This window comes from Oryctolagus cuniculus, chromosome 20 (genome assembly GCF_051225735.1).
Source record: "Oryctolagus cuniculus isolate XC-2025 breed Fujian yellow rabbit chromosome 20, ASM5122573v1, whole genome shotgun sequence".
In the NCBI taxonomy this organism is placed as follows: domain Eukaryota; kingdom Metazoa; phylum Chordata; class Mammalia; order Lagomorpha; family Leporidae; genus Oryctolagus; species Oryctolagus cuniculus.
The window spans coordinates 55,007,370-55,033,081 of NC_142886.1; the positions used below are offsets into that span (position 1 = coordinate 55,007,370).

General features: G+C 44.9%; 1 protein-coding gene and 3 pseudogenes across 2 annotated transcripts in view; all 4 read right to left on the reverse strand.

Moving 5' to 3' along the window:
• Positions 1 to 15,673, reverse strand: part of LOC149120240 (Ig heavy chain V-A1 region BS-5 pseudogene) — a 198,278-nt pseudogene extending 182,605 nt beyond the window's left edge.
• Positions 1 to 25,712, reverse strand: part of LOC149120243 (immunoglobulin heavy variable 3-23 pseudogene) — a 393,977-nt pseudogene that overhangs the window by 103,315 nt on the left and 264,950 nt on the right. The gene's annotated exons all lie outside the window — the stretch shown is intronic.
• Positions 1 to 25,712, reverse strand: part of LOC100353328 (immunoglobulin heavy variable 3-11) — a 226,253-nt gene that overhangs the window by 74,681 nt on the left and 125,860 nt on the right. The gene's annotated exons all lie outside the window — the stretch shown is intronic.
• LOC149120248 (Ig heavy chain V-A2 region P-MU-3 pseudogene) lies at positions 8,735 to 12,514 on the reverse strand (annotated as a pseudogene).

Genomic DNA, 25,712 nt, shown 5'->3' on the forward strand with positions numbered 1-25,712 from the left:
AGACCCCAATACAATAGTACTGGGGGACTTCAATACTCCACTCTCAGAAATAGACAGATCATCCAGATAGAAGGCCAACAAGGAAACAGCAGATTTAATCGACACTATTGCCCAAATGGATCTAACAGATATCTACAGAACTTTCAATCCTACATCTAAAGACTTTACATTCTTCTCATCAGTGCATGGAACCTTCTCTAGGATTGATCACATACTAGGCCATAAAGCAAATCTCAGCAAATTTAAAAAAATTAGAATCATACCATGCAGCTTCTCAGACCACAGCGGAATGAAGCTGGAAATTAGCAACTCAGGAAACCCTAGAAAGTATGCAAACACATGTAGACTGAACAACATGCTCCTGAGTGAACACTGGGTCATTCAAGAAATCAAAAGAGAAATCAGAAACTTTCTGGAAGTAAATGAGGATAACAACACAACATATCAAAACTTATGGGATACAGCAAAAGCAGTACTGAGAGGCAAGTTTACAGCAATAGGTGCCTCCATCAAGAAATTGGAAAGGTGCCAAATAAATGAGCTTTCAGTGCATCTCAAGGACCTAGAAAAACTGCAGCAAACCAAACCCAAATCTACTAGGAGAAGAGAAATAATTAAAATCAGAGAAGAAATTAACAGGATTGAATCCAAAATAACATTACAAAAAATCAGCCAAGCGAGAAGCTGGTTTTTTGAAAAAATAAACAAAATTGACACCCCATTGGCCCAACTAACTAAAAAAAGAAGAGAAAAGACCCAAATCAATAAAATCAGAGATGAAAAAGGAAATGTAACAACAGACACCACAGAAATAAAAAGAATCATCAGAAATTACTACAAGGACTTGTATGCCAGCAAACAGGAAAATCTATCAGAAATGGATAGATTCCTGGACACAGGCAATCTACCAAAATTGAACCATGAAGACATAGAAAACCTAAATAGATCCATAACTGAGACAGAAATTGAAACAGTAATAAAGGCCCTCCCAACAAAGAAAAACCCAGGACCGGATGGATTCACTGCTGAATTCTACCAGACATTTAAAGAAGAACTAATCCCATTTCTTCTCAAACTATTCAGAACAATCAAAAAAGAGGGAATCCTCCCAAATTCTTTCTATGAAGCCAGCATCACCTTAATCCCTAAGCCAGAGAAAGATGCAGCACTGAAAGAAAATTAAAGACCAGTATCCCTGATGAACATAGATGCAAAAATCCTCAATAAAATTCTCGCCAATAGAATACAACAACACATCAGAAAAACCATCCACCCAGACCACGTGGAATTTATCCCTGGTATGCAGGGATGGTTCAACATTCGCAAATCAATCAATGTGATTCACCACATTAACAGACTGCAGAAGAAAAATCATATGATTATCTCAATAGATGCAGAGAAAGCATTCGATAAAATTCAACACCCTTTCATGATGAAAACTCTAAGCAAATTGGGTATAGAAGGAACATTCCTCAATATAATCAAAGCAATTTATGAAAAACCCACGGCCAGCATCCTATTCAATGGGGAAAAGTTGGAAGCATTTCCACTGAGATCTGGCACCAGACAGGGATGCCCACTCTCACCACTGCTATTTAACATAGTTCTGGAAGTTTTAGCCAGAGCCATCAGACAAGAAAAAGAAATTAAAGGAATACAAATTGAGAAGGAAGAAGTAAACTATCCCTCTTTTCAGATGATATGATTCGTTACTTAGAGGATCCAAAGAACTCTACTAAGAGACTATTGGAACTCATAGAGGAGTTTGGCAAAGTGGCAGGATATAAAATCAATGCACAAAAATCAACAGCCTTTGTATACACAAGCAATGCCACGACTGAGAAAGAACTGCTAAGATCAATCCCATTCACAATAGCTACAAAAACAATCAAATACCTTGGAATAAACTTAAACAAGGATGTTAAAGATCTCTTCAATGAGAATTAAAATCTCTTAAAGAAAGAAATAGAAGAGGATACCAAAAAATGGAAAAATCTTCCATGCTCATGGATTGGAAGAATCAACATCATCAAAATGTCCATTCTCCCAAAAGCAATTTATAGATTCAATGCAATTCCAATCAGGATACCAAAGACATTCTTCTCAGATCTAGAAAAAATGATGCTGAAATTCATATGGAGGCACAAGAGACCTCGAATAGCTAAAACAATCTTGTACAACAAAAACAAAGCCGGAGGCATCACAATACCAGATCTCAGGACATACTACAGGGCAGTTGTAATCAAAACAGCATGGTACTGGTACAGAAACAGATGGATAGACCAATGGAACAGAATTGAAACACCAGAAACCAACCCAAACCTCTACAGCCAACTTATATTTGATCAAGGATCTAAAACTAATTCCTGGAGCAAGGACAGTCTATTCAATAAATGGTGCTGGGAAAACTGGATTTCCACGTGCAGAAGCATGAAGCAAGACCCCTACCTTACACCGTACACAAAAATCCACTCAACATGTATAAAAGACCTAAATCTATGACCTGACAGCATCAAGTTATTAGAGAACATTGGAGAAACCCTTCAAGATATTGGCACAGGCAAAGAGTTTCTGGAAAAGACCCGGGAGGCACAGACAGTCAAAGCCAAAATCAACTATTGGGATTGCATCAAATTGAGAAGTTTCTGTACTGCAAAAGAAACAGTCAGGAGAGGGAAGAGACAACCAACAGTATGGGAAAAAATATTTGCAAACTATGCAACAGATAAAGGGTTAATAACCAGAGTCTAAAGAGATCAAGAAACTCCACAAAAACAAAACAAACAAACCACTTAAGAGATGGGCCAAGGACCTCAATAGACATTTTTCAAAAGAGGAAATCCAAATGTCCAACAGACACATGAAAAAATGTTCAAGATCACTAGCAGTCAGGGAAATGCAAATCAAAATCACAATGAGGTTTCACCTCACCCCGGTTAGAATGGCTCACATACAGAAATCTACCAACAACAGATGCTGGCCAGGATGTGGGGACAAAGCGACATTAATCCACTGTTGGTGGGAATGCAAACTGGTCAAGCCACTATGGAAGTCAGTCTGGAGATTCCTCAGAAACCTGAAGGTAACCCTACCGTTCGACCCACCCATCCCACTCCGTGGAATTTACCCAAAGGAATTTAAATTGGCAAACAAAAAAAGTGGTCTGCACCCTAATGTTTATTGCAGCACAATTCACAATAGCCAAGACCTGGAACCAACCTAAATGTCCATCAACGGTAGACTGGATAAAGAAATTATGGGATATGTACTCTCTAGAATACTATACTGCAGTAAGAAACAATGAAATCCAGTCATTTGCAACAAAATGGAGGAATCTGGAACACATCATGCTGAGTGAAGTAAGCCAGTCCCAAAGGGACCAATACCATATGTTCTCCCTGATCGGTGACAACTGACTGAACACCAAAAAGGAAACCTCCTGAAGTGAAATGGACACTATGAGAAACGGTGACTTGATCAGCATAATGAACAACTTAATACATTATCCCTCTTAGTAGTTTTTTTGTCTGTTCTACTTAACATGACTGGTTTAATTCTGTAATTAATACACAGTTATTCTTAAGTGTTGAAATTTAACTGAAATGTGATCCCTGTTAAACATAAGAGTGGGAATAAGAGAGGGAAGAGATGTACAATTTGGGACATGCTCAAGCTGACTTGCCCCAAATGGTAGAGTTAGAAACATACCAGGGGACTCCAATTCAATCCCATCAAGGTGGCATGTACCAATGCCATCTCCCTTGTCCAAGAGATCAATTTCAGTTCACAATTGATCATAATGAAAGGACTATGAGTCAAAGGGAGCACATAAGTCTAGTACCTGCTAATACTAACTGATAGAATAAATAAAGGGGAGAGTGATCCAACATGGGAAGTGAGATACTCAGCAGACTCATAGAATGGCAGATGTCCTAAACAGCACTCTGGCCTCAGAATCAGCCCTAAAGGCATTCGGATCTGGCTGAAAAGCCCATGAGAGTATTTCAGGCATGGAAAGCCAAGACACTCTGGCCAAAAAAAAAAGGCCTAAATGAAAGATCTCTGTGAGTGAGATCCCAATGGAAAGAACAGGTTTTCAAAGAAGGAGGTACCTTTCTCTGAAGGGAGGAGAGAACCTCCACTTTGACTATGACTTTGTCTAAACAAGATAAGAGTCGGAGAACTCAAAAGGCTTCCATAGCCTTGGAAACTCATGACTGGAGCATAGGGAGATTACTGATGCCATAAACAGGAGTGTCAATTTGCTAAGTCAACAACAGGAGTCACTGTGCACTTACTCCTCATGTAGGATCTCTGTCCTTAATGTGCTGTACATTGAGATTTAATGCTATAACGAGTACTCAAACAGTATATTTCACTTTGTGTTTCTATGGGGGTGCAAACTGTTGAAATCTTTACTTAATGCATACTAAACTGATCTTCTGTAAAAAAAAAGAAATTATCAATTCCCAACCTGACTCTCACTGGGATTAAACATGACAATAGGTCTGATCTGATTTCATCATCATTTAAAAAATCATCTATTATTTTTCACTTTATGTTTCTGTGTGGGAGCAAGCTGTTGAAATCTTAATGTATGCTAAACTGATCTTCTGTATATAAAGAGAATCGAAAATGAATCTTGATGGGAATGGAAGGGGAGAGGGAGTGGGAAAGGGGAGTGTTGCGGGTGGGAGGGACGGTATTGGGGGGGAAGCCCTTGTAATCCATAAGTCGTACTTTGGAAATTTATATTCATTAAATTATAGTTAAAAAAAGTAAATCAGAGTAAGAATATGATATTTTGCACAAATATGCAGTGTATTAGTCTTAACTGTGTCATCAAATTTCATGGAAATAAAGGAAATAATAAATTGAAAGTTGCACTGTTTAAGATGCAAACATTACCCAGGGGAGTGCCAGGTTCTCATATGTGGTTCTGGGTCCCAGTACCAGATTCCTGCTCCTGCAGCCCCAGGAATCAGAAATTTATGGAAGATATTTGGACCGTGTCACTCTAGTGGATGCACCTGATTGTTGTCCTGAAACTGGGCCAGGCGGGGAGGCAGACCTGGCCACAGCGACATTGGAGAAAGTGCAGTGAGTGGGAGCATCTCTCTCTTTTCCTTACTGACTCATGTATGAGAATTAAACCTTGAGTTACTGAAGGGTCTTTCAAATGTCCTGTTCCCTTCAATGCAGGCAGCAACCCTCATGGCCTTGTCCCCTCCCTAGAGCCCCTCTCAGTGGGATCACTGGGTGGTGAGGTCCCCACATGCATGATGGGAGGCTCCGTGCATCAAGTATGGAGGGTAAGTTCCACCTAACATGCAGCCTTCAGCTGCTCAGTTGGAGAGGCCACACACACACACCAAGCAGTGCTGGCTCTGCTCACGGCTCTGCAGGAACAGCATCCTCAGCCTCAATACCCCAGACCCTGCTCCTCTGTGTCCACTAGTAAGAAAGTGATTCACCTGCAGGAGGAAACCATCATGACCCATGTCCTGGTGGGATCCTGTAGAAAATGCTAGTGAGCAGAGGCCACCCCAGACACCGTGCTAGCACTGATCCCCCAAGACACAGAAGTCTGCATCTTCAGGGGATGGCTCCACCCCCAAAGCTGAGGACTGGGGAGGAGAACCATGGCACGTGGGGAATAGACAGTCGGGGACAGGGTCCAGCAGCAGGAGAGAGAGGACTTGGTGGGGGGGTGGGCTCTATTGTGCAGGAGAGTAAGGACAGGTGGAAGGGCCACACAGCTGGGCCCCAGTGCCTTCAGGAGAGCACTGAGTCAGGAGGTCTGATCAGGTCTCCTTGCCCCCTTGCATCCTCCACACTGACCACCACTGAGTAAAACTAGCACAGGTGCCTGGGAGACGTGGAATGACATCGTCTCTGGGAGTGCATCCAGTGACGACTCCCACCATGAGTGGATTCAACGTCAGGGCCTCATGGAGGAAGCTGAGGTCTCCAGTGCCCCTAACAGGACCACATGGAATGCTGGGAGCAGCCTGTGGGGGTGGATGTGGTTTGTCCTCACAGCTTCAGTGCTGAGCATGGCCGCAACATAACAGCACTGGCAGGGGGTGCATGGTCTGGATGTTTACAGAAATAGATTGTTCACTTCTGGGGAATCTGCTATGGAGGAGATCACAGTAGATCTCCTGGGTCCCCAGCTTCAGCACATAGCACAGTGCTGCTAGAGTCAGCCCTGGTCTCGTCTGACGTCCTGTGTGGGGATGGGGTCCCTCCCATCCGTGTTCACAATGTTAGGATGCCTGATGACTGCCATGCTGTTCACAATATTATGATGGCTGACGGCACAACATTCTCACTCTCTGATCCTGGACATCCAGCCTCTACAGCTGTGAGCTCAATAAACCTTTTTGCTCCATACACCTCCTATCTTGGGTACTGCATGATGGTACTAACTGGAAAAGCCTCCCTGGGTGCCCAGAGCTTCCTCAGGTCTCAGATGCTGGGGACCCCAGAGATGTCATTCATTCCTCCAGAAACGACTTCATTTTCTTCATGTGACGTCTTCCCGTGATACCAAAACTTCTGCTCGGTGATCGGTGTTAGGGAGAGAATCATCCATCCAGATCGGAATGTAGCAAAGCTTTAGAGGACCACAAACCCCAATTTCCGGACCGGAGCCAGCGATTCACCTCCCACTGCATCTGGTCCTGGGTCTGAGTCTCTCGGTGCGTCTTGTGCGCCCCCTGGTGGAGCCACGTGCCCCAGCAGGGAGGTTTGTGTCTGGGTTCACCCTGAGGGTCTTCACACTGTCTCTGGCACAGTAATACAAGGCCGAGTCTGTGGCTGTCAGACTGTTCAGTTGTAGGCAAACTGTGCTCTGGGCGTTATCGCTGGAGGTAGTGAATCGGCCATTCGCCCAGCTTGCGTACCATGTGCTACCACCACTACTAATCCATCGGATCCACTCCCACCCTTTACCTGGAGCCTGGTGTACCCAGCACATTGCATAGCTACTGAAGTCGAATCCAGAGCCTTTGCAGGAGAATTTCAGGGATCCCCCAGGCGTGACCAGGCCTCCTCCGGACTCCACCAGCTGCTCCTGACACTGGACACCTGCAAACACAGACGTCCTGGTCACGAAGCTGTCACTCACACTCTCTGGGTCTCTCACTCACGTCCTCTGCCAGACTCAGTGCCCTGCGTTCTCCATCATTACCTTTGAGCACAGCGACCAGGAGAAGCCAGCGCAGCCCAGTCTCCATGGTGAGCGTCTGTGTTGAGTGCGCTCACTGAGTGGACACCTGGGAGTCCTGGGGCTGGAGCTCCTGTGCCAGAGCTGCAGGGTGAGGGCTGGGCTGGTTTTCATGGGCAGAGGGAGCCCTATTTGCATGTGCTGCCCCTAGATAGCAGGCATGGGGTCAGATGCCTCAGACAGGACAGGGCCCAGGGCAGACGTGGGTGTCCTGGGGTTTTAAGGTGATGGCTATGATAGGATTCTGATCAAGTCAAATTTTACATTATTATTATTTTTAAAAAGTTGAAGGCGAATGCCTCATTTCATCTTAATATGTGTGTACTCTTAATATGCAGTGTTAGCAGTTTCATGTCCTTCATTTTTAAAGTAACCGTTGGTTCATTATTAACTCTTCTAATGATATTGAAACAGTGACAGAGAGAGAAGGAGTGAGAGAAACATAAATGTTGAGACATCTAGGAGTTAGACTTTCTAAAACCTGGAGCACAAAACTGTGTGTCCCACGTTGGCGGTAGGGTCTCATTCACTTGTAGGGTCATCTACAGTTTCCCATGATGCATTATCAAGAAAGAGTATTGGAATCTGTTAGGCTGGGCTCAAGCAACACTCTGATGGGAACACGGGTGTCTCTAGTGGGTACTTAGCCAATTTTGTCCTAGTGCCTGCTGCACACTTTTAAACAGATGAAAGACTGCAAGTGGATTCGTTAACTATGATTTGTTTCTTATTCATCCATTGCCTTAGTTTAAAACTATTCCTGAACACAGAACACTGTATGTGTTAGTCGTGTGTGGTGTGCTATTGGAATCTGTGTGTCCTAGAAGTGGGCACAGATCAACTCACTGTCATGCACATTTCCACCTCCTTTCCATCACTCTGTGTTGGGAGGCCTGGAGGCCTCAGTTCTAGTTATTTGTGGAACATGATCTGGGTTCTAGTGAACTGAGGCAGCCCACTGAGGCACAGAGCATAATTATTCCTCCCTTTGAGTGGTGCTTTGTGCCCTGGTAACAGCCGTCCCCTGTTCCCCCCTCTTCCTCAAGTCTAGTAATCATGACTCTGATTTGAGGTCAAGCACTGGGTATGAAGTCACTGTGCTACAATTCACCCGCAGTCCTGCATTCAGGTAATGCAGCTTTTTTTTTTTTTTGACAGGCAGAGTTAGACAGTGAGAGAGAGAGAGATACAGAGAGAAAAGTCCTCCTTTTTCCATTGTTTAATCCTCAATAGGCGCTGCGGCCAGCGAGTTGTGGCTGGTGCACCGCCCTGATCTGAAGCCAGGAGCCAGGTGCTTCTCCTGGTCTCCCATGTGGGTGCAGAGCCCAAGGACTTGGGCCATCCTCCACTGCACTCCCAGGCCACAGCAAAGAGCTGCACTGGAAGAGGAGCCACCGGGAGAGCATCTGGCGCCCCGACCGGGACTAGAACCCAGGTGCCGAGCTGCAGGAGGAGGATTAGCCTATTGAGCAGTGGTGCTGGCCTCAGGTAATGCAGCTTTGATTACAATAGTTCAATCTGCAAAAAGCAAGTGTGCATAAAACAGTGAATGGATTCTTTCACATTTGGACATGGAATATTATTCAGTACTAAGAAGGAGGTCATTCTGTCATTACGAAATCATGGGTCAGGCTGGAGCCTAATATGCTAAAAGAAATAATCCCGGTACATGTGGACACACAGTATGTGATATTAGTTATATATACAGTCCACAAGCTTGAACTCACAGAGGTAGGAAGTGCAAAGGAGATCACTGTCTACCATGACCCAAGGGTTTGTCACCTTCCAGCCCTGTGGGAAACTGGGGCAAGTTCCAGGGTCCTGGTTTCTGGCTGAGCCATCCCAGCCTATACAGCCATTCAGGAAGGAAATCTGTGGAAGGAAGATTCTCCATCTGTTGGTCTCTTCCTCTCTTGCTATAACACTGCCTTTCAAACAAAATAAATAGATATTAAAATAAATGAAAGATTAATTATCCATATCATTAGAAGCCTACATGCAAATGTTGAATAAACACAGACAAGTGAATCCCAAGGAAAAAAATCAATTGCTTAAATGCAGTGACTGATAAGGTGGTGACAGGAGCAGCACTGGAGTTAGCATGTGGGATTGCTGCCTCCCGTGTCAGGTTCTTTAGTGCTGCATCCTAGTTTGTTTCTGGTGGCCATAGGTGAAGTTCCAAGTACTCCCTTTTGGAGACCTGGACAGAATTCTAAGCCCCTGGCTGTCACATGATCCAACTGAAGCAGTTGTATCCCTCTGGGAATTGACCAGGAGTTAGAAGATCACTGTCAGTCTCAGTCTCTTTGTGGGTTTAGACAAATACATAAAGACAAAGTATAAAATAAAATCTACAAATTTTAAATGTATATTATATCTATAATTTTAAGAAATGATATAAAAGCAAACATATAAAATGCCATAAATCTCAGACCATCATGTATGCACATTTTAGAAGCACAATGAGATGTCCCTTCCTTCATGTTAGAATGAGTATTACCAGACAAGCCAGAGCTGACAATTCTTGTGAAGGAAGAGAGATGACCACTCTGGTTGCACAAGGCTGGAGTCAGGTAAATTAGTAAATCCATTATGGAAAGTCATCAAAAACTGAGACATACAGTTATCACAGGATCTTCAAACAGCATTTTGGGTAGCAGGAATGTGAAATCCCAGGGAGATGTGCATAGGATTCACAGTCGCTATGGCAAACACATCTGCAGTTCCATGTGCAATTAAAGCAGCGTCGTTCACGAGTGTTCACACATATAATCCAGTGAAATTTTCATGGAAGAAGGAATCAATAATGAAAGAAAAGGGCATGGAACAGAGGAGACATTGGAGCAAGGTCAGAGTTTCAGTCCCACAGGATCCACACACTGAGGATCTACTGTACAGCATGGTGACAGCAGTGAAGTGAATATTGGGTCTACTGAATTCCAAAACAGGAGACAACTGGCCGGCGCCGCAGCTCACTAGGCTAATCCTCAACATGCAGCACCAGCACCCTGGGTTCTAGTCCCGGTCAGGCGCCGGATTCTGTCCCGGTTGCCCCTCTTGCAGGACAGCTCTCTGCTGTGGCCAGGGAGTGCAGTGAAGGATGGCCCAAGTCCTTGGGCCCTGCAACCACATGGGAGACCAGGAGAAACACCTGGCTTCTGCCTTCGGATCAGTGTGGTGCGCCGGCCTCAGCGCACCAGCCACAGTGGCCATTAGAGGGCGAACCAACGGCAAAGGAAGACCTTTCTCTCTGTCTCTCTCTCTCACTGTCCACTCTACTTGTCAAAAAAACAAAAAAACAAAAAAAACAAAAAAAAACAAAACAAAACAAACAAACAAACAAACAAAAAAAAAAAACAGGAGACAACTGACATCCTAGCATGGAAACATGTGGATTTTGTGATGAACATGTCAATAAGAATGACAACACATAATTGTACCTCATATGTATATATCAAATTAATATTTATCAAACATTTATAAAAATAAAATGGCTAAAACGGAAAATGCTGGTGTTGTGCTTCCCAATGTTTTATGGAGATGATAAATGAAGGCAGTGCACTCAAGGCTTGGCAGCTGGAACCCAGGAGCATGGAACTGCATCAGTGTTCCCACCTTGGAGATGGGGCGTCATAACAGATCCATCATCTACTGTCTTCCAGGTGCACTGTCAGTACAACTATGGGAAAGCGTGCAAATGGGCTGTGTCCAGAATTTTGATATGCAGCCTGGGGGACTCCCTCTGTATATTAAAGAAAGCCTCCAAATGGATTGATGATGCCAGTGAGCATAGACATGGAGTGAAGAGCAGGGACTCTGGACAAATGGTCTCTGGGACTGGCTCTTCCTGCAGCTGTGATTCAGCCTCAGGACACTGGGCATCATGATGGAGCCACAGACACAGCTCCCCGTGATGTGGACTCCAGCCCCAGAGTGCACAGCCACTGTGTGTCCCACTTTCTGCTCTGCTGAACCACAACAGGTGCAGGGGGTCTCACGACACTAGAGCAGAACCAGATCAGCTGGAAGTGCACACCCAACACTTTCCATTCAGTTATGACCTTGACTGCTGATGTCCAGTGCATTTCCCTCCTGAGTTCAGGCAGGGAGCCCCCCAGGAGGGTCCCAGGACCTAGAGGATGAGGAAGTCCCTGTAGGTTTCCCAGGTGTCTGCAGAAGCTCAGCCTGAGACACAGCTGAGCAGCAGTACATTCCTGAGTGCTGTGACGTTCACACAGGGACCACAGACTGTTCCAGGATTAAAGGGGAAATGCAGGTCGGGTTAAAGTCTGCAGAAAGTGAGTGTGGATCACACACATGTAGAGTCAAATGTTGGTTCAGTGCACACTTGCTGGTTGTGGCAGGAGAGGGATGAGTGGAATAGTTGCTGTTTAACAGATCAACGACCCTGTCTCAGCTGTCCCTGGTTATGAGGGAAAACTGAAACTGTCCAAAGCTTTCAGTGCCCTGAGGGTGCTGTCCTGTGTCAGGTTGGAAGAGATTCAATAGTGTCCTCAATATTCCCACATCTCTGATCCTGGTGAGCACAGTCGCTGTCAATGTACTAAATCGTTCAATTAGGACTTCTTCCTTTTACATCAAAGTTTCTCCCCGTCATTGAAGTTGGGAGGGACAGAATTGAAAAGTAGAATTCTTCCCTCAAAACTGTTACAGGAGAGCAAACCCCAATTCCTGACAGGAAACCAGGACTTCATCTCCCTCTGCGCCTGTGCAGGACCAGAATCTGGGCTCAGTGCGTCTCGTGCGCCCCCTGGTGGAGCCGCGCGCCCCTGCAGGAGTTTGGTGTTTTGGATCAGTGTGAGGGCCCCTCACTGTGTTTCTTGCACAGAAATAGGTGGCCGTGTCCGAGGCTGTCAGACTGGTCATTTTCAGATCCACCGTGCTCGAGGTTTTGGAGATGGTGAATCGACCATTCACCCAGCTCGCGTATATGTGCTACCACTACTACTAATGTATCCGATCCATTCCAGCCCCTTCCCTGGAGCCTGGCGGACCCAGCTCCCTCCATAGCTACTGAGGGAGAATCCAGAGACTGTGCAGGTGAGTGTCAGGGTTCCTCCAGGCGTGACCAGGCCTCCCCCGGATTCCTTCAGCTGCTCCTGACACTGGACACCTGCAAACACAGACGTCCTGGTCAGGAAGCTGTCACTCACACTCTCTGTGTCTCTCACTCATGTTCTCTCCCAGACTCAGTGCCCCGCGTTCTCCATCATTACCTTTGAGCACAGCGACCAGGAGAAGCCAGCGCAGCCCAGTCTCCATGGTGAGCGTCTGTGTTGAGTGCGCTCACTGAGTGGACACCTGGGAGTCCTGGGGCTGGAGCTCCTGTGCCAGAGCTGCAGGGTGAGGGCTGGGCTGGTTTTCATGGGCAGAGGGAGCCCTATTTGCATGTGCTGCCCCTATATAGCAGGCATGGGGTCAGAAGCCTCAGACAGGACAGGGCCCAGTGCAGACGTGGTGTCCTAGGTTTGTAGGCTAATGGCTATGATATGATTCAGATGATATGAATGTTTATGTTATCATAATTTTCAAAGATTGAAGACAGTGACCTTGTTTCATTCTAATATGTGTGTACCCTTAATATCCAGTGCTAGCAATATCATGTCCCTCATTTATTTAAATAACCATAAGTTCTTTATCATCTATATGAAAGACATTGGTACAGTGATAGAGAGAAAAGGGGTGAGAGAGACAGAAATGTAGAGATGGACAGAAAAGGTGACCATGGGAGATTTCTGACTTTGGGTTGACAGCCCCAGACATCCCAAATGCCTATGACCCCTAGGAGTTAGTCTTTCTGAACCCTGAAGCAAGAAACTGTGTGTGTAATTCAAACATCGGTGGTAGGGGCTCCTTTGCTTGTAGTGTCATCTACAGTTTCCTATGATGCATTATGAGGAAAAGTGTGGGAAGCCGTGAGGCTGGGCTCAGTCAGTTCTCTGATGGGAAAACGGGTGTCCCTAGTGGGGACTTAGCCAATTTTGTCCTAATGCCTGTTGCCCACTTTTAAACAGATGAAGGACTGCAAGTGTATTTTTTTAAGGTTAACTATGTTTTGTTTCCTTATTCATCCATTGCCTTAAAATTTAAAAACTATTTAAACTGTTTAAAACTGTTCCTGGACACAGAACACTGTAAATGGTAGTGGGGTTTGTGTGCTATTGGAATGTGCATGCAGAAATGGGCACAGATGAACTCACTGTCATTCACATTTCCACCTCCTTTCCATCACTCTGTTGGGAGGCCTGGAGACCTCAGTTCTAGTTATTTCTGGAACCTGTGGTGGGTTGTGGTGAACTGAGTCAGCCCACTGTGGTGTGGGCAGAATTATTCCTGCCTTTGGTGGTGCTTTGTGTCCTGGTATCAGCCGTCCCCTGTTCCCCCCCCCTTCCCTGTGTCTAGTAATCATGACTCTGAGTTGAGGTCAAGCACTGGGTAGAAGTCTCTGTGTCACAATTCACCCCCAGTCCTGTGTTCAGGTTGTAGCTTTGCTCACAACAGTTCAGTCAACAAGATCAAGTGTGCATAAAACAGTGAATGGATTCTTTCCCATTTGGACATGGAATATTATTCAGTATTAAGAAGGAGGTTGTTCTGTCATTAGGAAATGTGGGTCAACCTGGAGCATACATACTAAAAGAAATGATCCAGGTACATGTGGACACACAGTATGTGACATTAGTTATATATGCAGTCCACACGCTTGAACTCACAGAGGTAGGAAGTGCAATGGTGATCACTGTCTACCATGACCCAAGGGTTTGCCACCTTCCAGCCCTGTGGGAATCTGGAGGAAGTTCCAGGCTCCTGACTTTAGGCTGAGCTATCTCCAGTCTTAGAGACATTCATGAAGGAAACCCGTGGAAGGAAGATTCTCCCTCCATCTGTTTGTCTCTTCCTCTGTTGCTATAACACTGTCTTTAAAATAAAATAGATACTTAAAATAATTGAAGATTAATTATACATATGATTAGAGGCCTGTTTCCTAATGTTCAAAGATCTCAAGCAACTGAATCCCAAGGGAAGAAATGAATTGTTTACATGCAGTGATGATAAGGTGGTGACCGGAGCAGCACTGGAGTGAGCCTGAGGGATTCCTGCTCCTGTATCAAGATGTTTAGTGCTGCGTCCTACTTTGGTTCCAGTTTCAGATTCCTGCCTAAGCACACTCTGTGAGGCTGTAGATGAGGTTCCAAGTAGTCCCACGTGAGAGACCTGGACAGAATTACAAGCAACTGGCTGTCACCTGACCCAGCTGAATCTTTTGTAGCCATCTGGGAAGTGACGCAGGAATTAGAAAATCACTGTCAGTCTCAGTCTCTCTGTGGTTTTGGACAAATACATAAAGACAAGTTCTCAAATAAAATGATAAATATTTAAAATTATATCATTTCTATAAATTATTAAAAGAAGATATATAGACAGACATATAAAATGCTATCAATTTGGGACCATCATGTATGTCCATGTTAGAAGCACAGTGAGACATCTCATTGCTCCTGTTAGAATGGCTATTATCAGACATACCAGAGCTGACATGTTTTATGGAGGTAGAGAGAGATGATAACCCTGGTACAAGTCTGTGTCAGGTTAATTAGTAAAACCATATGGAAAAGCATCAGAAACGAGAAACAATTATTACATGATCTTCAAACACCATTGGATGGTACAATGAATATGAAATCCCAGGGAGGTGTCCACGGAATCTGCAGTCAGTTGGAAACAAAAAAAGTAGAATTATTCCCTGAAAAGTGTTAAAGGAGAGGAAACCTCAATTCCCTGACCTGAAACCAGGGCTTCATCTCCCTCTGCACCTGTGCAGGACCAGATTCTTGGTTCAGTGCATCTTGTGCGCCCCCTGGTGGAGCCTCACGTCCCTGCAGGGAGGTTTGTGTCTGGGCTCAGCCTGAGGACCCTCACTGTGTCCCTTTCAGAGAAATAGACTGTTCATTTGTAGAGAAACCGTGTTCTGGGCGTGTTGCTGGAAATGGTGGATCGGCTTCTCGCCCAGCTCGCGTAGTATGTGTTACCACCACTACTAATGATTCTGATATGTTCCAGCTCCTTCCCTGGAGCCTGGCGGACCCAGCTCATGCTGTAGCTACTGAGGGAGAATCCAGAGGCTGTGCAGGTGAGTGTCAGGGATCCTCCAGGGTTGACCAGGCCTCCTGCGGACTCCTTCAGCTGCTCCTGACACTGGACACCTGCAAACACAGACATCCTGGTCAGGAAGCTGTCACGCACACTCTCTGTGTCTCTCACTCACGTCCTCTCCCAGACTCAGTGCCCCGCGTTCTCCATCCTTACCTTTGAGCACAGCGACCAGGAGAAGCCAGCGCAGCCCAGTCTCCATGGTGAGCGTCTGTGTTGAGTGCGATCACTGAGTGGACACCTGGGAGTCCTGGGGCTGGAGCTCCTGTGCCAGAGCTGCAGGGTGAGGGCTGGGCTGGTTTTCATGGGCAGAGGGAGCCCTATTTGCATGTGCTGCCCCTATATAGCAGGCATGGGTCAGATACCTCAGACAGGACAGGGCCCAGGGCAGACGAGGGTGTCTGGCATCTTAAGTAGCCAATTAATGCCTTGAGACCTGGAAATTGTTGTGAGATAATGGACAGAAAAGCATTTCAGTCATCTTTTTAAAATTTATATAAATATATATTTATTTATTTGGAGGTAGAGTTATAGAGTGTGAGAGAGAGACACAGAGAGAAAGGTCTTCCTTCTGTTTATTCCCTCCCCAAATGGCAGCTACAGCCAGCGCTGTTCCAATCCGAAGAGATGAGCCAGGTGCTTCTTCCTGGTCTCCCATGTGGGTGCAGGGGCACAAGAACCTGGGCCATCCTCCACTGCCCTCCTGGGCCACAGCTCAGAGCTGGACTGGAAGAGGAGCAACTGGGACTAGAACCTGGCACCTGTATGGGATGCTGGCACTGCAGAGAGAGGATGAGCCAAGTGAGCCCTGGCTCGGGCCCTTAATTTATATTTTGAACATTTATTTATTTATTTGAAAGTCAAAGTTACACACACAGAGAGAACTAGAGGCAGAGAGAGAGAGAGATGGAGAGAGACACAGAGAGAGAGAGGGCAATCGTCTTTCCTCTGGTTCACTTTCCAATTAGTCACAACAGCTAGACCTTAGCGACTTGGAAGCTAGGAGCCAGGAGCTTCTTCCAGATCCCCATGCGGGTACAAGGAACCAAGTACTTGGGCTGTCTTCTACTGCTTTCCCTGGCTGTAGCAGGGAGCTGGATTGGAAGTAGAGCAGCTGGGACTTGAACCGGTGCACATGTGGGACGCCAGTACTGCAGATTTGGTCTGCAACATACTATGTCCCAGCACCAGCCCCACCTTTACGTTTTTACCCTCCGGACACAGGGCCTGAGGTGGAGAGGCTGGTTCTTGAGCCATCACTCCAACACAGTGTGTGGGCTCCCAACAAGGGCTCAGCTCACTGCACAACAGTGCCTGCCCCTGTGTTGTGTCTGCACAAGCACAGAAATGTGTTACTGACATGAGTGATACCTCCCTTGAACACGTGCACAGTTACTGAAGGAATCACAGACAGGCTGTGCTGTGTCCAGGAGCTCTAGTCTGGTAGGAGGCACCTCCACACTCTACACCTCTGTTCCTCACACAGGACTTTCCACTCCACCTAACAGCTCCAGGAGCGATGTGCGCTCTGTACCGTCATTGGTTGTGGTTGTCCGGTTTACCTAATGAATTTGTTAATGTGCTGTGAAGGGTTGAAATAGTGAGTTTTTCGTGTATATGATGTTAAATTGTGACTGGGTAGGATTTATGTAAGAGCAGTCTTTGAAGATAGTGGCACATGAATGTGTTTCTTCCAAATTTGAAGTCGAATGTCATTGAAATAACTTTTTTTTAAAAAAAGCAATGCATGGCTTTTTAGGTTTTCGTGTGTGTGTTAAGAATTGAGTACACATCAAAACACCTGTGTGCTGGATATTAACACCAATGAAATATCAGTTATGGACAAAAAAGTGCCAGTCCGTGAACTCCCACCCCAAAAGTTCACCAGTCTCATACTTGAGCTGGTGTGTGGCACATTGGGCTGAAGCCCTGGCCTGAAGCGCCGGCATCTCAAATGAGCGTCTGTCTAGTCCTGGCTGCTCCTCTTCCCATCCAGCTCTCTGCTATGGCCTGGGAAGCAGTAGAAGATGGCCCAAGTCTTTGGGCCCCTGAATCTACATGGGAGACCCCAAGAAGCTCCTGGCCCTTGTCTTCAGATCGGAACAATTTTGGCCATTGTGACCAACTGGAGAGAGAACCAGTGGATGGAAGACCTCTCTCTGTGTGTCTCTACCTCTCTCTGTAGCTCTGTCATTTAAATAAATAAAGTAAATAAAATAAATCTTTTTTAAAAATTGCCAAATCCTGCTGTTGCTTACAGGGAATACGAAGTCTGAGGGATGTGTCCAAGCGATCTGAGGGCGCCATGTCTAGACATTTGCAGTCCCATCTCCAACTACAGTGATCTCATTCACAAGTTAGTTCATGAACATGGAGCAATATTGCTGGATTCTGTTTTTGACAGAGAGATGCACAGGGGACCAGGTTTCATGCAGGTGTATATCAGTGTGCTGTTCCATGTGCTGGTGTCTGTCTCTCTGTTCTTCACAATTTCTCTGCTGGGCAATTTGCTTCCCAATGCTGTCGAGTTGTGATAGATACAGAGGCAGCCCCACATGTTGAAAATGTGTGGTGAGTGCGACTCACCTGTGCCTCTCTCACTCTTCATCACAACTATGCCAAGAGCAAATATGACATCCCACAGTGCTGTCCACTGCTCCTGTGTCACCCTGCCCTGGCCCACCTCCTCCAGTCACATTAAGGCCTGAGCCCTTTTGGGCTCCTTCACAACAGATTTCATCCAGTTCAGTGCTGAGCATCATGTAGGTTTGCCAGGGGCAGAAGTTGAAGGCACTGAGTTTGCAGGTCCTGTAGGGCACAGGTGAATGAGGGTTTCTCAGTTTTTAACCAAAATATCTGAAAATCTGATAAGAGTAAAACTGAAATAAATTAGAGTAAGTATATTGTATTTTGCACAAATGTGCAGCACATTAATCTTAACGCTGTTATCAAATTTCATGGATATAAGATAAATAATAAAATGAAAGTTGCATTGTTTAAGATGTGCAGCTCCCCCAAGGGAGTAAAAGGGTCTCACATGTGACTCTGGCACCCAATACCAGATTCCTGTTCCTGCAGCCCCAGGAACCACAAATGTATGGGAGGGTCTCTCTAAGGTTCATAGTCCCTTCAATGCAGGCAGAACCTTCATGGACTTGTCCCCTCCCTAGAGCCCCTCTCAATGGGATCACTGGGTGGTGAGATCCCTACATGCATGATGGGAGGCTCCATGCATCAAGTATGGAGGGTAAGTTCCACCTAACATGCAGCCTTCAGCTGCTCAGTTGGAGCGACCACACACACACACCAAGCAGTGCTGGCTCTGCTCACGGCTCTGCAGGAACAGTATCCTCAGCCTCAATACCCCAGACCCTGCTCCTCTGTGTCCACTGAGTAGGAAAGTGATTCACCTGCAGGAGGAAACCATCATGACCAATGTCCTGGTGGGATCCTGTAGAAAATGTTAGTGAGCAGAGTCCACCCCAGACACTGTGCCAGCACTGATCCCTTAAGACACAGAAGTTCCTCATCATTACCTTTGAGCACAGCGACCAGGAGAAGCCAGCGCAGCCCAGTCTCCATGATGAGCATCTGTGTTGAGTGCGATCACTGAGTGGACAACTGGGAGTCCTGGGGCTGGAGCTCCTGTGCCAGAGCTGCAGGGTGAGGGCTGGGCTGGTTTTCATGGGCAGAGGGAGGCCCTATTTGCATGAGCTGCCCCTATATAGCCAGCCCTGGAGTAGACGTCTCAGACAGGACAGGGCCCAGGGCAGATGTACATGTCCTGTGGGTGTAGGCTATGATAGGATTCGGATCATATGAATTTTTTATGTTTTATTGTTTTTTTCATTTTGGTATGTGTGTACCCTTAGTATCCAGTGTTAGCAATATCATGTCCTTCATTTTTTAAATAACAATTGTTTCATATTATCTATTGACATCTATATCATCTATATGAAAGACATTGGAATAGTGATAGAGAGAAGGGGTGAGAGAAACACAAGTGTAGTGATGGACAGCAAAGATGAAAATGGGAGATTTTTGCCTTTGGATTGACAGCCCCAAACTCCCCAAATGCCTACAACATCTAGGAGTTAGCCTTTCTAAAACCAGGAGCCCAGAACTGTGTCTGTGTTTCCTTTGTCGGTTGTAGGGGCTCTATCGCTATAGCGTCATCTGTACTTTACCACGATGTGTTATCAGGAAAAAGTGTAGGAAGCCGTGTGGCTGGGCTCAAGCAGCACTCTGATGGGAACACGGGTGTCCCTAGTGGGGACTTTGCCAATTTTGTCCTAATGCCTGCCGCACATATTTACACAGATGAAAGACTGCAAGTGGATTCATTTAAGGATACTATGTCTTGTTTCCTTATTCATCCATTACCTTATTTTACAACTGTTCATTAACACAGAACACTGTATGTGTTAGTGGTGTGTAGTGTGCTATTGGAATCTGTGTGTTGTAGAAATGGGCACAGATCAACTCACTGTCATTCACATTTCTACCTCCGTTCCATCACTTTGTATTGGGAGACCGGGTGTCCTCAGTACTGCTTATTTGTGGAACATGTCGTGGGTTGTAGTGAACTGAGTCAGCCCACTGTGGTGGGGGCAGAATTATTCCTTGCTTTGAGTGGTGCTTTGTGCCCTGGTATCAGCCATCCCCTGTGTTCCCCCTCTTCCCTGTTCTGTAACCATGACTCTGAGTTCAGCTCAAGCACTGGATAGAAGTCACTGTGTCACAATTCACCCACAGTCCTGGGTTCAGGTAATGCAGCTGTGTTCACAATAGTTCAGTCTACAATAAAGCGAAATGTGCATAAAACGGTGAATGCAGTCTGTTACATTTGACATGGAATATTATTCAGTGTTAAGAAGGAGGTTGCTCTGTCATTAGGAAATCATGGGTCAGCCTTGAGCATAATATGCTAACAGAAATAATGCAGGTACACGTGGACACATAGTATTTGACATTAGTTATATATGCAGTCCACAAGCTTGAACTCACAGAGGGAGGAAATGCAATGGAGATCACTGTGTACCATGACCCAAGTGTTTGTCTCCTTCCAGCCCTGTGGGAAACTGCAGGAAGTTCCAGGCTCCTGACTTCATGCTTTTGCAGCCCCAACATTGTAACCATTCAGGAAGTGAAGCAACGGATTGAGATTCTCTATCTGTTGGTCTCTTCCTCTCTTGCTATAACACTGACTTTAAAATAAAATAAATAGATACTTAAAATAATTGAAGATTAATTATACATATGATTAGGAGCCTATTTGCTAATGTTGAATGATCTCAAGTAACTGAATCCCAAGGGAAGAAATCAATTGTTTAAATGCAGTGATGATAAGGTGGTGACAGGAGCAGCACTGGAGTGAGCCTGTGGGATTCCTGCCTCCCCTGTCAGGATGCTGAGTGCTGTGTCCTAGTTTGGTTCCAGTTTCAGTTTCCTGCCTAAGCACACCCTGGGAGGCCATAGGTGAAGTTCCAAGTACTGCCATGTGGACACCTGGACAGAATTCCAAGCACATGGCTGTCACCTGACCCAGCTGAATCTTTTGTAGCAATCGGAGAAGTGACCAGGAGTTAGAAGATCACTGGCAGTCTCAGTCTCTTTTTGGGCACATACATACATACAAATTTTAAAATAAGTGAAATAATATCTATAAACTTTTAAAGACGATATATAAAGGGAAACATACAAAATGCTCCAAACCTGGGAACAGCATGCATATCCCTGTAGAAGCACAATGAGACATCCCATCCCTCCAGGTAGAATGAGAATTATCAGACAACCCAAGGCTGACAATTCTTGGGGAGGCAGAGTGAGACGACAACCCTGGGACAAGGCTGGGGTCAGGAAAATTAGTCAAAATGTTATGGAAAATCGTCAAAAACTGACAAGTACAATTACCACAGGATCTACAAACACCATTTCTGGGTAGAAGGAATATGATATCCCTGGAGGTGTCCACTGGATCCACAGTCACTGTGGCAAAGACATCTGCAGTTCCATGTTCAATTAAAGCAGCGCCAATCTCAATAGTTCACACATATAATCCATGGAATTTTCATGGAAGAAAGAATCAACAATGGAACAAATGTACAAAGCTACATTTTACCAGGAGTTTATATGGCAGTAAAGTGGAAGAAATTCTGTATTTTGGACAACTTGGATGATCCTAGAGAATAATGTCCAAGGATAATGTGTCAGGATAAGTACACTCTGAAAACCATCAAGGCCAAGAAGACAAATAATATGAGATGCTGGTTACATGAGATAAAAAGGATGAACTCACAGAGGCATCATACAATGGTGAGACCAAAGTCTGAGCGAGGGAGGAGCAGAGGAGACGCTGTTCAAGGTCAGAGTTTCAGCCCGACAGGATCCACACATTCAGTGATCTATTGCACAGGATGGTGACAGCAGTGAAGGGAATATTGTGTCTGTGGAATTCCAAAACAGGAGACAAATGCCATTCTACCATGGAAACATAGGGTTTTCTGATGAGCTTGTCAATAAATCTGTGCTCTGGGCATTGTTTCTGGAGAACATGAATCGGCCATTCACAGATTTTACATAGTATGTGCTACCACCATTGTAACTATTAGCTGCGATCCACTCCAGCCCCTTCCCTGGAGCCTGGCGGACCCAGTCCATTGCATGGTTAGAGTGTGAATCCAGAGGCTTTGCAGGAGACTACTAACAGAAACAAACTGCCAACTACAGGGCTCACAGCACGTGCAACAAATAATGGAGAAAAATATACTCCACCACTACATGCCATTTATGAAAAATCACTGGTGCATTTATACACTGAGAACAAATTTGCAGAAAATGGAGAAAACATCACAGTGGTTTAGCATGTGAATCTTCCGCCTGTGATGCCTACATCCCATACTGCTGTCTGTTCTTATTCCAGCTGCACTTCCAATCATCTCTTGTTGATGCACCTGGGAAAGCAGACAAGCATGGTCCAAGTGATTGTGCCTCTGCACCCAGGTGGGGACTGGGAAGAAACTCCTGGCTCTAGGTCAATGTCCTGGCTCAATGTCATTTTGGGGAGTGAACCAGCAGATGGAGAACTTGTCTCTGGGTCTTTCCCTCTCTGTGTGTAACACTGACTTTCAATAAATAAATAAATCTTTTCTAAAAGATTGCATATGTAGTATCAACAAACTTTTAAAGTCCTGGAGGAAATTTATCAACAGGCTGAATGATGTCCACATAACAATATTATTGTTTTTCAATTTTGAATTTATTTTGTATTTTTTAAAATTTATTTTTAAGGAATAAAAATGTCATAGTACAACTTTAGGAATATAAATATTCTTCCAAGCATTTCTGCCCTCCCACTTACATTCCCACCACCTTTCTCATCCCTCTCCACTTGTCAGTTCAGTTTTCCAATAAGACTCACTTTAAGTTGGTACACAGATTCAAGATCAAGATCCATCATCAAGATTCACTTGAGTTGCTACACAGAAAACCAGCTCTGTACTATGTAAAGATTTAAACACACACACACACACACACACACACACACACACAGATCCAAGAACTGTTTGAGAACTGGTTTACAGTTAACTCTCATAATAGAACTCATTGAGGATGGAGGTCCTGCATGGGGAGTTAGTGCACAGTGAGACCAGTTGTTAATTTAACAACAAGCACTCTTACGTATGATGTCAGTGACCACCTGAGACTCTTGACATGAGCTGCTTAGGCTATGGAAGCCTTTTGAGTCCACAAACTCTGATAGTATTTGGACAAGGCCATGAGCAAAGTGGAAGTTCTCTCCTCCCTTTAGAGAAAAGTACCTCCTTCTTTGAGGCCACTTCTACTGCCTGAGGTCTCAGTCACAGAGATCCTTTAGGCAGAACATTTTTGCCACAGTGTCTTGGATTTCATGCCTGAACTGTTCTCATGGGCTTTTCAGCCAGACCAGAAAGACTGAAGGGCTGATTATCAGGTCAGAGCGTTACTTAAAGCGATTATCATTCTATGAGTCTGCTGTGTAGACTTCTGCTCATGTTGGAACATTCTCTCCTTTTAAATTCTATCTCTTCTTATTACCAGGCACTTGATCCTATTTATATGATCACTTTAACACTTAATCCTATCTATGTGTTCACCTTATACTTAATGTGATCACTTTAATTAAGTTTCATGGGACTTGGAGTCCCACAACAAAATTTTAAATTGTGTGTTTAGAAGTAAGTCCATAGGAATGTATGCACTTTACAGTTAAAAAATTCCTCCTCCTGCTCTTACTCCCATTCCTATTTTTTACTGAGATCAATTTTCAATTGACTGTATGTGCATACGATGGACTGAATGTTACATAAATTCTTCAACAAATAGTAGGAAGAAAAATAAACAAACAAACAAAAAACAAACAAACAAAAAACTGTCCCTCGACAGTCAAGAGAAGGGCAGCTCAAGTCTTCCCTTCTCGAAGTGTCAATTTCACTTACCTAGGTTTCCTTTTGGGTGCTCTATTAGGTTTCACCTATCAGGAAGAACATGTGGTATTTGTCCCCGGGGTACTGGCCTTTTTCACAAAGTATGATCTTTTCCAGATTCATGCATTGTGTTGCGAATTACCGGATCTTATTGTTTTTACCACTGTGTAGTATTCCATAGTGTACACATCCCATAATTTCTTTATCCAGTTTTTGGTTGATGAGCATTTAGTTTGAATCCATATCTTAGCTATTGTGAATAGAGCTGCAATAAGCATGGAGGTACAGGTATCTCTTGTGTGTAGTGAATTCATTTCCCTTGGGTAAGTTCCCAGGAGGGGGATTCCTGGGTCATATAAGGTAGGACTATATTCAGATTTTTGAGATATCTCCATAGTGTCTTCCATAGTGGCTTTACCAGTTTGCATTCCCACCTACAGTGGATTCAGGCACCTTTCCCCACAACCTCGCCAGCGTTTGATGTTTGTTGATTTCCGTATGAAGCCATTCTAGCTGGGGTGATGTGAAACCTCCTTGTGGTTTGATTTGCATTTCCCTGACAGCTAGTGATGCTGAACATTTTTTCATGTGTCTGTGTTGGCCATTTGGACTTCCTCTTTTGAAAAATGTGTAAGTCCTTGGCCCATCTCTTAACTGGGTTGTTTGTTTTGTTTTTGGAATTTCTTCATCTCTTTGTAAATTCTGGTTATTAATCCATATCCGTTGCATAGCTTGCAAATAATTTTGCACATGCTGTCAGATGCCTCTTCACTTGCCTGAGTGTTTCTTTTACCACACAGAGAATTCCCGATTTGATCTAATCCCATTTATTAATTTTGGCTTTGACTTCCTATGTCTCTGAGGTCTTTTCCAAGAACACTTAACGTGTGCCAGTGTCTTGAGGGCTTCCCTAATGTTCTCTACTAATTGGATGGTGTGGGATCATAGGTGTTTATCTTTAATCCTTGTTGAGTGGATTTTTGTATAAGGTGTAAGATAGGGGTCTTAGCCGGCACCGTGGCTCACTAGGCCAATCCTCTGTCTTGCAGAGCCGACACACCGGGATCTATTCCCGGTCAGGGCGCCGGATTCTGTCCCGGTTGCCCCTCTTCCAGGCCAGCTTTCTGCTGTTTCCAGGGAGTACAGTGGAGGATGGCCCAAGTGCTTGGGCCCTGCACCCCATGGGAGACCAGGAGAAGCACCTGGCTCCTGCCATTGGATCAGCGCAGTGTGCTGGCCACAGCATGCCTGCCGAGGTGGCCATTGGAGGGTGAGCCAACGGCAAAGGAAGACCTTTCTCTCTGTCTCTCTCTCTCTCACTGTCCACTCTGCCTGTCAAAAAAATAAAAATAAAAATAAAAATAAATAAAAAGTGAAAAGGAATCTGAAGATTACCTGTACATTTTAATGACATAGTTGTGGTATGAAAAAATGATCTTGTTAAAATAGCCAAGCTACCATGTGATTCACAGATTCAATGCATTTCCTGTCAAACACCCTGTATTCTTCACAGGAAGAGGAATAAAATTCTGGAATTCACAAGAAAATTTCAGGGTAATGATGACTGAACAGTCTTGAGAAAAATAGCAAAGCAGGAGGCTTCATCCTAGCTGAGCTGAAATCAGACCTGGTGCTGGGATAACATAGACACCCACAGCCGTGGAGCACAACAGAAACGTAGAAATAAAAAAACACATTCTCAGAAAACTGATTGCATGCATGGTGCCACACACAGAATGGGGGATGGGTATTCTGTCATACATGGGTTGGGGAAACTTGAATGCACTTGAAAATAATTCAATTATGTGGTCATCTCACACCAGATACAGAAACAGAGTGAGCTT